This window comes from Podarcis vaucheri (genome assembly GCF_965113315.1).
Source record: "Podarcis vaucheri genome assembly, chromosome: 12".
NCBI classification, from domain to species: Eukaryota; Metazoa; Chordata; class Lepidosauria; order Squamata; family Lacertidae; genus Podarcis; species Podarcis vaucheri.
The window spans coordinates 46,103,830-46,115,332 of NC_138750.1; the positions used below are offsets into that span (position 1 = coordinate 46,103,830).

At 41.0% G+C, this 11,503-nt stretch overlaps 1 long non-coding RNA gene across 1 annotated transcript in view; it reads left to right on the plus strand.

Moving 5' to 3' along the window:
* LOC309515138 overlaps window positions 1-9,350 on the plus strand; it is a 29,388-nt gene extending 20,038 nt beyond the window's left edge. Inside the window, exon 3 of the long non-coding RNA XR_014212312.1 lies at window positions 8,866-9,350. This is a non-coding gene — a long non-coding RNA (uncharacterized lncRNA). The remainder of the gene's footprint in view (window positions 1-8,865) is intronic.
* The last annotated feature ends 2,153 nt before the right edge of the window (window positions 9,351-11,503 follow it).

Below are 11,503 nucleotides of genomic sequence, written 5' to 3' on the forward strand. Positions count from 1 at the left end.
CATAGAGAAGGCTGATCGCTGATGAATTGATGACTTGAATTATGGTGCTGGAGAAGAAGAAGAGTTTGGATTTGATATCCCACTTTATCACTACCCGAAGGAGTCTCAAAGCGGCTAACATTCTCCTTTCCCTTCCTCCCCCACAACAAACACTCTGTGAAGTGAGTGGGGCTGAGAGACTTCAGAGAAGTGTGACTAGCCCAAGGTCACCCAGCAGCTGCATGTGGAGGAGCGGAGACGCGAACCCGGTTCCCCAGATAACGAGTCTACCGCTCTTAACCACTACACCACACTGGCTCAGCTGGAGGAGACTTTTGAGAGTCCCATGGACTGCAAGAAGAGCAAACCTATCAATTCTTAAGGAAATCAGCCCTGAGTGGTCACTGGAAGTACAGATCCTGAAGCTGAGGCTCCAATACTTTGGCCACCTCATGAGAAGAGAAGACTCCCTGGAAAAGACTCTGATGTTGGGAAAGACTGAGGGCACAAGGAGAAGGAGACGATAGAGGACAAGATGGTTGGACAGTATTCTCAAAGCTACCAACATGAGTTTGACCAAACTGTGGGGAGCAGTGGAAGACAGGAGTGCCTGGTGTGCTCTGATCCATGGGGTCATGAAGAGTCAGACACGGCTAAATGACTAAACAACAACAACATTGGCTAGTAATGCTGCATAGCAACAATGTTCTTATATCTGAATGACAATTTAGAAAGCCCAGACCTGGTAGAGAATCACACATATTCTATGTGTAAATAATTTCCCTGTGGTAAAAAGAATTATTATATTATTCCCTCATATGATTGTTCTTGTCAAAGACTGCATTATACCGTGTGGGTCTTTTCCTGAGTGAAGGTTCTTCAGCCATAATATTTAACCTATTGCCCTACTGACCTCCAAATGAGAGTGCTGTCAGCCATAATCAGCTTCTCTTTCAGGAAAAAGAGTATTACAAACTTTGGCAAGAAATAGTCCCTTAGTGGGAAAAGATACGGTTTGCTTTACATTTATTTACCGAAGCAGATTTAATGATTTAGGGGGACTTTTCTATCATGGGCAAACAATAAAAGATTCCATCAGCTACGTTTGCATAGCAACTGTACTCAGACAAAAGCATGTGAAATTGGACGTGCAAGAGGAAGTGGGATTGCACCTCCTGGTTCTACCTGACCTGTGTATTTTGGAACACCATGTATATGCCTCCAAGCTGTACTGGTTAGGATCTGCGCATGCAGCTTGTCATGCACAGGCTCTGTGTAGAAGACCCCCCCCACCGATAAATGCATAGAAATTGGGGGTGGTTTGCATATTTATTCAGCACACATCTCTTGGGTATACAGAGCTAGCATTTTTGAGTGACACATGGGCATTATTAAAAGCCTGATATGCTGAGCGGGGCTGGTGCCAGACTTCAGGGGCCTCTTGGCAGGGTGCTGAAGACCCCCACCCCCATAGCTAGGGCAGGATCCCTCCTTGCCACTGCATGCAGGAATGGTAATGTTCCCTTTTTCTGGATCACCCCACCCACAACCACCCCATCCACAATCTTTCTCCCCTGTCCCCATGCACCCCGTAAATCTGTTCTGGGTTTCCCACTAACCTCTGGGTCCCTTCCAACTCTACAATTCTGTGATTCTATACGGATGGACACTGAAAACATATATAGTCACTTTAAACCACACACATCCTTGTCCACGCATGGTGCTGCGTTTCTAATACCTTTCACATTTTGATTTGCAAGCTGCAGACTTGTAAACAATTCATTTAGTACCAAAGGGCACCTTATAGGTGGTTCTTTTTGTACTGTTGCAATCTGGAAGACATTTTTACATGGTTGGTTAATATCTGTAGCATCCCTTGTGTACTGCCATAGGAATGTTTATATTCAGGAATCATATGGCACAGGAAGATGGCAGAGATACTTTCTATGGGTAGTACCCAACTAAGTTTTTGCACTGTTGAAAGATGTTTCATGGAAGACCTCTCCAGTGAGATCATTCTGCATCTGCAGTGCCACCACTGAGAAGGCTCTGCTCAGTGCCCTTACAAAATGGATCTCTAAATGATGGGATTAAAAGCAGTGAATGACAGATATAGGGGGCTCTAAGAGTAGATGGTATTCTTTAAAGAACACTGGATCTGGATGCAGACCATTTAGAGATTATAGGGAAGGATTTTATGGCTAAAGGGCCTAATGGGTCATAATTCTTGGTAGCGGCACCCTCCCTGTGGAATGCCCTCCCTTCAGATGTCAAGGAGATAAAGAATTGCACAACTTTTAGAATACATCTGAAGGCAGGTCTGTATCAGGAAGTTTTTAACGCTTGATGTTTTATGTTTTAATTATTATTAGTTCCTCAGTTTGTAATCTATTTTTGAGCTTGATGATTTAGACTCTACACGTAGCTAGTTAGAATTTTATTTTAGAGGACTATAGCAACTATAGGCCCCAATATAGCCAGCGTTTTTGTGAGTTGCCAAGTTACACTGTTTAATGCTGGAGATATACCAGTCTAAAAGACCCAAACTAACACATTTTCATTCTCACTACAGCAATTGTCCTAGTTTCCATAGTTGTTACTCTAAGTGTTGTCTCAACATAAAAAACTAGGCTTTTCTCATGAAAGCAGGCTATCTTTCAAGACAGTTTAACATATATAAACAAAATCTGTTGCAATAACTGTGAAATCATTTGCATTCATAATTATAGTTGCTTTTCTCATAAATTGCAATCATAACCAAGAACACATTCAAAAATAGAAATACATTATTTATGCTTTATTGTTCAAAATGGGTTTCTGTTTTATGAAGCTGCAAAGATAAGGAATTAAATTTACTCAAAACAAGAAACCTGAAATATCATGATCTGGCAAGGTGATGACAGATCAGAATAATTATTACCGTAGCTCTTTCTGAGAGCAATAGAAGTTAGGCACCTTTGAAATCAGTATCACTGTGAAAGAAAGGAAGGAAAAACTCACCTAGAAATAAAACCACGCTGTATATACATTGGATGGCATTATTCCAGTTGAGGGCCTCTACTGCACCAAAACATTTGAATTTTTTATAAGGTTTTACATTTTTGATGAAAATATCTTTCTGCAGAACTGTTTCTAGATTCAAAAATATGTCTGTCAGAGAAATATTCCGATCTGTGGTTTTATAAAAAGCTCTTAGAAGTGATGAAGGATATTTGGTTGATCAAAAAGTCAAAGCTGTTTTATATTGCTCAGGAAAAATAAAACCAATTAAGCAAAAGGGAGACCAAAGATTTTCTTCTTCTTCTAAAAAAAGTCCACCTTTCTGAGCCACTCCTGTCATGTTTTCAACTATTCTTTGTACTCCTTTTGTCTGCATGGAAAATGAAATATTTTCCATTTCGTATGAATGTGGAATGATATCTAAGCATCATTAATCCAAGGTTATTTCAGAAACATCCTGAATGTTCAGCAAGTTTGTCTCAGTTGGATCCATAATACAACTGATGTGTATTTCACTTCTAGGCATAATGCCATTAGATGTCCCCTCCCCATTCACTTTTACCCTCACTTAACTTACCCCACCTGTGGCTACTTTGAAAAATGTGTGTCACCTACGACAAATGGATTTATTCAGTATATTAAAAAATATGAGTTACCGAATCATCATATATTTATTAGAAACAAGCACAATAAATGTTGACAACAATGTCAGAATGATGTTTTCTCTAGAAATGGGATAAAATATAAGGCAATCCCTTAATTAAACAGTTATGGTTATTAAATTCATTTGTGAAGAGGAAGGTTGGCACTACCAAGGTTACATTCACACAGCAGTCTGAGCTCTCACATTATTTAAAAGCCAAGCGGAAGTTTAGCGCTCATTTGTGTTATTTGTTTCCAGAGAAAAAAAATGTTTGCAACACCATTAACCCAGAAAATTGGAGTAAAGTTTCAGAATCTGCAGTGGCAGATTTCTTTCCTGCTGTTTCCATTGGTGAATCGTGGGGGTGGAACAGAAGTGTGGATGAGCAGTGACATTGTCCAATGATGTTTGATGCTGTGTCACACCACGCCCACTTTGTGAATGAAATGTAAGCCACAGGTCCGCAGTGCAACAAGCACTGCAGCCTGAAAATGGGACAGAAGTAACCAGGAAAGCTAACACTGTATTAAACTAAAACTTTGCACAAATGGCCTCTTGAAAACTTGTGCCCTATTTGTGGATGGCAAAATTGGGGGATCATTTCACCAAATTTATCCAGGGGGAGGAGAAATTCTCCAACAGATTCTCAGTGGTGGGGCTCACCACAAGCACCACCAACAGCACAACTTCAGTCTTTTTTAGAGAAGCTTTTAATATCTGATGGACTATTGTATTTTAATATTTTGTTGGAAACTGCCCAGAGTGGCCGGGGAAACACAGCCAGATGGGTGGGGTATAAATAATTTAAAAATATTATATTATTATTATTATTTCCAAAAGCCCCTCCCCTCCTGCTGTTGAAACTTGCAGCAGCAGCTGCAACATCTTTACTGTCAGTCTGTTCACTGTTTGTATAGTGTGATTCTACTGCCCTGTAGGGATGTGAGGAATGGTGATCACCACACATATATACAAATGATGGAGGATATATGGGGGGAATACTATTTTTAAGGGTAGGGGTGGGGAAGTGAGAACATTAAAAACCTCAGAGATTTTCTCATAGACATGCCACAGTTAAAAGGACATGGCATGCACCCATCATTTAGCAACTGTGTTGAGGTGGTAGATCTAACCCCCTACCACAAGATGTTGCCCTGTCAAAATTAGCTCATCCCTGAGGTACATGTGATGAACTGCACACAGTCCTCATAAAGTGTGAGGTAGGTCCCTCATCTGAGCCACCGGCAAATCTGCTAGTTCTTGCATTTATTATTTACTTACTAAGATTTCTTCCCCACCCTTCAGCCAGTGGAAGCTGGTCCATCAGGAAAAAACACCCTCTTCAACCTGTGTTACAACCATCCAACCTGTGTTACAACCATCCAACAAGGTTGTTGTTCCTCTTCCTGCTTAGTTTCAGTTGCTTTTGTAGAAATCGGCAGGGAGGAGAATAGAGACAAAACTAGAAAGAGCTGGCTTTGCTTGTTACTGGCTCTACCTATTTTGAGATTACTTGTTTTCTGCCTCACCGTTCCCGCGGGGCACCAGCCACCATTGCCTTCACCTTAAGGTTTCAGGGTGCATTATGACAACAGAATATAAAAATATAAAGCCAGGTAAAGCCACTACAAATGGAACAGAACAATATAAATTCAGCAAAGAAGGTGGGCTCCATGAAAGAAATACATTTGAGTGTCAGAGGGCAGGGTAAAGAAGTGTGTCTTCTGTCAAATAGTAGACACATCTCTGCTCCACAATTAAGGGGCCACCACAGAGAAAGCCCTCCTCTGGACTGCCCTTCCCAGTGCTTCCCTGAGGGAGCTGGAACTCTTAAGACATTTGGATAGCAGCCCTGTTCACGAATTGTGAATGCCTCGTGAATGTCCTGCTATCCCCCTGCTCCTCTGCCAAGGTGGGCCTTTCAGACACATCCCTGTATCTTGATAGCATCTTCTGTGTCCACTCTGGTCCTTCTGCTAAAGTGGTGATGAAAGAGAAAACAAACAAACATTTGGCCATCGGGGCTCACTTAAATCAGACAACCAAAGCAGTACCCACCTAGAAGAAGGAACACCTCAGAGAAGATACAATATTCTAGTCCAAAAGCAAATCAGGACTAGCTGTTTAAAATTCTCCCTAATCCCTGTACAGAAAGCTAAGTCAAAGTCAGCTATGTTTCCCATAAACTGATCAAATTAACACTATTTTGGGCAAGGTCCTGGGTCTTGTTAATTCCAAACCTGTGAGCAATAGTCTGCGATAAGTGTTGGAAACAGAGTACTTGACTAGATGGACCTTTGTTCTGATCCGGTAGGATTCTTCTCATGGCCTCACAACACTCTGGCAAACAAGTTCTAATTCATTAGGGTTGCAATCTAATGTGACATGCAGACATGGCACTCCTCCAGCAGGTAAAGTAACAACCCCATATGCTTGTTCTTCCCAGGGTTGAGTAATGGTTTAGTTGGATGTGACCCAGTTCTGACAGATCACATCTCTGCTGGTAGCAACAACTCTGTGTCATGTCCTTCAGTACGGAGAACCTAATAATGCTCGTGACAGATGGCTGGCAGTACTGTAAGTGTGTGACTGAGCCATCCTGAAATCTATATATATGTTAATGTTGATTGAAAAAAGTTTGGGGCTTTTCTCACTCTAGATTTATTAATTCTAACTGTGCTTGGAGGGGAGAAAGTGGTGAAATTATTTATGAGAGAAGCTGTTCATTTGAGTTTTGTAATCAAATATATTGAAGGCCTGGATGAACACCTACTGTTCCTGTTTCTTATTTAGATACCACTTTTAATTTGCAAAAGTGTATTAAAGGCTTTATTTGGTTTGTCCTCTAAGGTAGGTCATAATAATCCCCATTTTATAGATTGGGAACTGAGGCCAAAACACAAGAGGCTGTACTATGTGATGGTAAAGATAGGTTTTCAAACCCAGGTTTCTGTTTCAAATTAAACTCTATATGTAGTGGGCCATATCATTAGAAATGAATCATTCTCTATTTAGATTAGACCCCTGGGCAGCAAAACTGGTTTGACTTTGAAATAATCACAGTTTCTCTAATTAGCATTGCAACGGATATACATACATAGTTTGGAAAGCAAAAAATCAATTATGTTTAATGAAAAAGTGATAGAAACACACACACACAGAGAGAGAGAGAGAGAGAGAGAGAGAGAGAGAGAGAGAGAGAGAGAGATGGGGACGTTTGCAAGGCAATTGCATTACTATTGATGCCCTTCAGTTCTAATATTTTTATCTATAATAGGTGGTGGACTCAAAACTACAGAAATTTGGGCTCTTAGCTGAGAAATAATGGAATTTTTATTTTTGTTCCTATAAAGCCAGTGTTGGAAGCATAAGATGTTGTAAGAGTCGAGATGCTTCAGTGCTCTGGCTTTGACACACAGTACTGTGTTGGGGACTGCAGGCTCTGTGTAACAGACAACAAATTTGGATTCTGTTAAGAGTACAGTGGTGCCCCGCAAGACGAATGCCTCGCAAGACGAAAAACTCGCTAGACGAAAGGGTTTTGCGGTTTTTGAGCTGCTTCGCAAGACGAATTTCCCTATGGGCTTGCTTCGCAAGACGAAAATGTCTTGCGTTTTTTGCAAGTTTGTTTCCTTTTTCTTAACACCGTTAATACAGTTGCGACTTGACTTTGAGGAGCAACTCATAGAACGCGGTGTGGTAGCCTTTTTTGAGGTTTTTGGTGATTTTTGAAGCTTTTCCAAAACTTTTCCGACACCGTGCTTCGCAAGACGAAAAATTTGCTAGACGAAAAAACTCACGGAACGAATTAATTTCGTCTTGCTAGGCACCACTGTAATGGGGGAAGCCACTTGAAGAACCCAAGGCTCCTCCTAATGCTCAGCTACCATCTTCTTGTTTAATTCTGCTGTCTGTTGGTTCAGAAATTTTGTAGGTGAGATCACTTTTCTCTGGTAGCTAATATCTAACCCACTTTGAGACCTTTTGAGTCCAAATTTAGTCTCAAATCTGTGAGAAAGGGAAGTTGGAACAATATGTGTTTGTGTGTGGGGGAATCCTATCCCTTCAGTAAGGCAATGCACAATTTATGAAGGGGAAAAAAACCCTTTTCTTGCAATGTACTCTTGACAAGCTGCCTTTTCCAGGCAACTGAGGGACAGTAAAGAACTATTCTAAGTTCTGATGCACAGTAAGATTGCAGCTTGCCAGATACCAGAAGGTACCTTTAAAAAACAGGCTGAATAAAATATGGCAAGTTGTGGATCTCACCATATGTTGGAACATTAAGAACTGTGGACTGACACCCCACGTTATGCAGAAAAGTTCACCCCACCCCCCATTACACAACAATCGTTCACATGGTGACCTATGTCAGTCATGGAACTGAAAACTGATGAGCTGTTATACTGCTTACTATTTTCAAGGATTTTAGTGGATTTCTCAAAGCCAATCCATTGTTATATTTAGAAGCGAATTGTGAGCAAATATCTCCCCCTCTGAACAATGCCAAAAAGCTTACGGGGAGGAGAGTTAACATGGCTCAAACTACAAACAAGCAGAAAATAACATTGCAACTGTAATCACCAAATTACATTGCTAAGTAGCAACCCCACACATCTGCAGTCAAAATTCTTATAACCAGCCAAAGTAGTTTAACGTAACTCGGGTGAAATTGGGGGTTGGGAAGGAGGGTGGTCTGTTGAGTCTGGCACCAAGCTATTAAATTTCCACATAGTTTGACAAAAGTTACTTGGGTTAGGTGAGTACAGTAGCATTTTGATGTCAGTCAAAAAAGATTCAAAACAGCATTCTAAATGCCTTCCTAATGGCCTGTAGCTGCAAATGTCCGGCCAAACTTTAAGATCGCACTTTCAGTACATTCTGTTCCCAGAAGCTACTGAAGATCTGAAAAGAGTCCACATCACATGCCTCTTGAAGAGAAAGAACCAAATGGGGCATTTTGTCATCTTTCCGAAATGTGCTACTATCACCTCTCCCTTGACCGACTTGCTGTTATCTATGTATTCATCTTAGCAATGTCCTCATCCCACAGAGATGTTACACCATCTGGGCCTGATGAAAAGAAGACACAGAGCTGCATCTCATCATGGCCCGACTGACGTGTCAGCCCAAATTGTTTCACTGCTCTGTTCTGCTTGCAAAATCTCTCTTTCTTTCTTCCTCTCTCTCTCTCTCCACTCTGCAGATTCCAATTGTTTAAAACTTTCTTCTTTGATCTCTAGGACACGAAAGAGCAGAAACTCTGCAGCGCTAATATTGCTTGTCACTACCAAGAAAATCGAATATCCAAGGCTGCAGATTGACTACGGAAAATTAACTTGGACATTGCAGGGAAGCTCTTGGTCTTTTGAAGTTGATGGAAAAGTTACAGCTGTCCGCTGCAGTAGACAGGTTCAGCTCCTTGCTCCATACCTTTGATAGGGAAAAGCAATCAACAATCTTTATTTCATTTCAGAGCTAGCTTGCTTTTCTTTGTTGGTCATCATGTCTAGAATAGGGACAAAGTAGCCACTGAACATACCCTAGGGTCAAGCACAATACACTTTTCCCCCAGACATTGCAATGGATACACCAAACTCATTGGGAGTAGGTATGGAGGAGAAATTCAATTCAGTATGCAGTTAAAGCCCTATCTAATCGATCATGTTTGCATTTTCCAAAACAACATGCAAACTGAAACACATGTATCCTAATTTGCACATCCTAATTTTCCAATGTTGTTCTTGAAGCAAACAATGCTTACAAAAATGTAAATATATTAGGGGAACTGGGCATAAAAATGAAGTTATTCACAAAAGCAGCATACAAATGTGTGTTATATTAGGGGAAATCCCTTGCAAAAATGTGTACATTTGTCAAAACTGCACATTAAAAATTGTTTATTGGGAGAAATTCACATTGAAATTAGGATTCTTATTATTATTTTTTTAAATCACCACAAAATGTAAACTGGACCTAAGATTGGAAAAATGAGAAACCGAGAGAACTGAGATTAACAGATCCTTCCACCTCTAGTTGGAAGTCCCAACAACATCAGGAGTAGCACAGGTTCTGAATTCTTGCCCTAGACATTTGGGCTCCCCAATCACTTTCTTACCTTTTGCTCCAGTTGAAAGCAAGCTGGACATGATTGAGAAACTTGTGACATGGTTGCTAGACAACTGCAATATTCAATGCCCCCTAAATTTGTGTATAATTTGTAGGAGGAATTCTGTTTTCAAACCTAGTGTATTTACTCAGAAATGTCTGCTGTGATTTTTAATTTTCGGTAGCTGCATTGCACTAGCAAAACTCCCTCAGGATTGGAGCCCAATGAGGCTTCTGGGAAAAAGGGGGAGGCATCAGCATGCTTGAGGAAACATAAGGAGCCCCCCCACTAAAAACAAAAAAGCCCCCAGCCCAATCACCACGAACATCATTTTATTTGTATGCTGCCTTTCCATAGTTGAAACTACGCTCAAGGCGGCTTACAACATAAGAATTATTGTACATAATTACAATTACAGAAGTCATAAACAATAAATAAAACACATCAAAAAGTACACAACCAAATGAAAACAATTTCCACGTAAATCATAAGATCGAAAACTAAAGATACAACAATAACAGCAACCAAGCTCTCTCAACAATCCTCTAGCCCAAGAATCTGTTCAACAGGCTCAGCTTTTGTAGCTGGAGTCAGTCAGCACTCCACTCTCCTAGGTCAGATGGGAAAAGGCCAGCAAGGCAGAGGGCAGGGCTCACAGCCAAGATGGTCTCATTTAAAACAACACAGATAAAAATTAAAAACAATTTAAAAGAGAAGCCCTCTCTGCTGAGCAGCAGCCGCAGTCCTTGTGAAGCCTGTCAAGCCCCTCCCCAAGCCAGATGGAGAGAGGCAAGGGCAATGAGGACTGAGCATGCTCAATAGTCATGAGATGTTCAGTGTCAGCTAGAGAAAAAACCCTGAGATGGTGGTGGAATGCAGCAAGAGGGCATAACTGACTGGCTGGAACCTACAACAACACTCCTGATAGGTGGTTGAGAATACAGTGGTATCTCGGGTTACATACACTTCAGGCTACATACGCTTCAGGTTACAGACTCTGCTAACCCATAAATAGTACCTCCGGTTAAGAAATTTGCTTCAAGATGAGAACAGAAATCGTGCTCTGGTGGCACAGCGGCAGCAGGAGGCCCCATTAGCTAAAGTGGTGCTTCAGGTTAAGAACAGTTTCAGGTTAAGAACAGACCTCCGGAATGAATTAAGTACTTAACCTGAGGTACCACTGTACATGGTAGATTTGTTGCAGATCACACTTGTTCCTTCACAATACCAATTCCTCTCTTTAAGCAAAGGGTGGGGAACTTGTCCAACAACATCAGGATAGCCACAACTCCCATCATTCCTGACAGCTGGCTACACTGGCTGAGGCTGATGGGAATTGGAGTCTAGCAAGAATTGGAGAAACACAGGTTTCCCACCCTCACTTTAAATAAATGCCAGGGTACACTGCTTCATGGGTATCATAATGCAATGGGGATGTAAATAGGCAGGCGTGTGCTTGAGTCTTCTGCTTCAGCTGCCCTGCAAAAATACTGGTATAAACACAATTGATTCATATCTCAACAATTAACTGATTTGAATACCTAGAAGGAAAGAAAAAGAGTATCCTATGTGCTAATTAACTGCTTATACTTCTCCTGCCCCAGAAATGCTAAGACTGGTTTTATTCTTCTTCTAATATAAAATTTTGCTTCAGTTTCCAGAAGTTAGGGTAGTTTGGTCAGTGGTCAAAAGCCTGCCTTTTTTTGTCAGCTGTGCAAAAAGGTAGAGAGGTCATTTGTCTGCCTTCTATTTAATTCAAGAAATTCACTGTC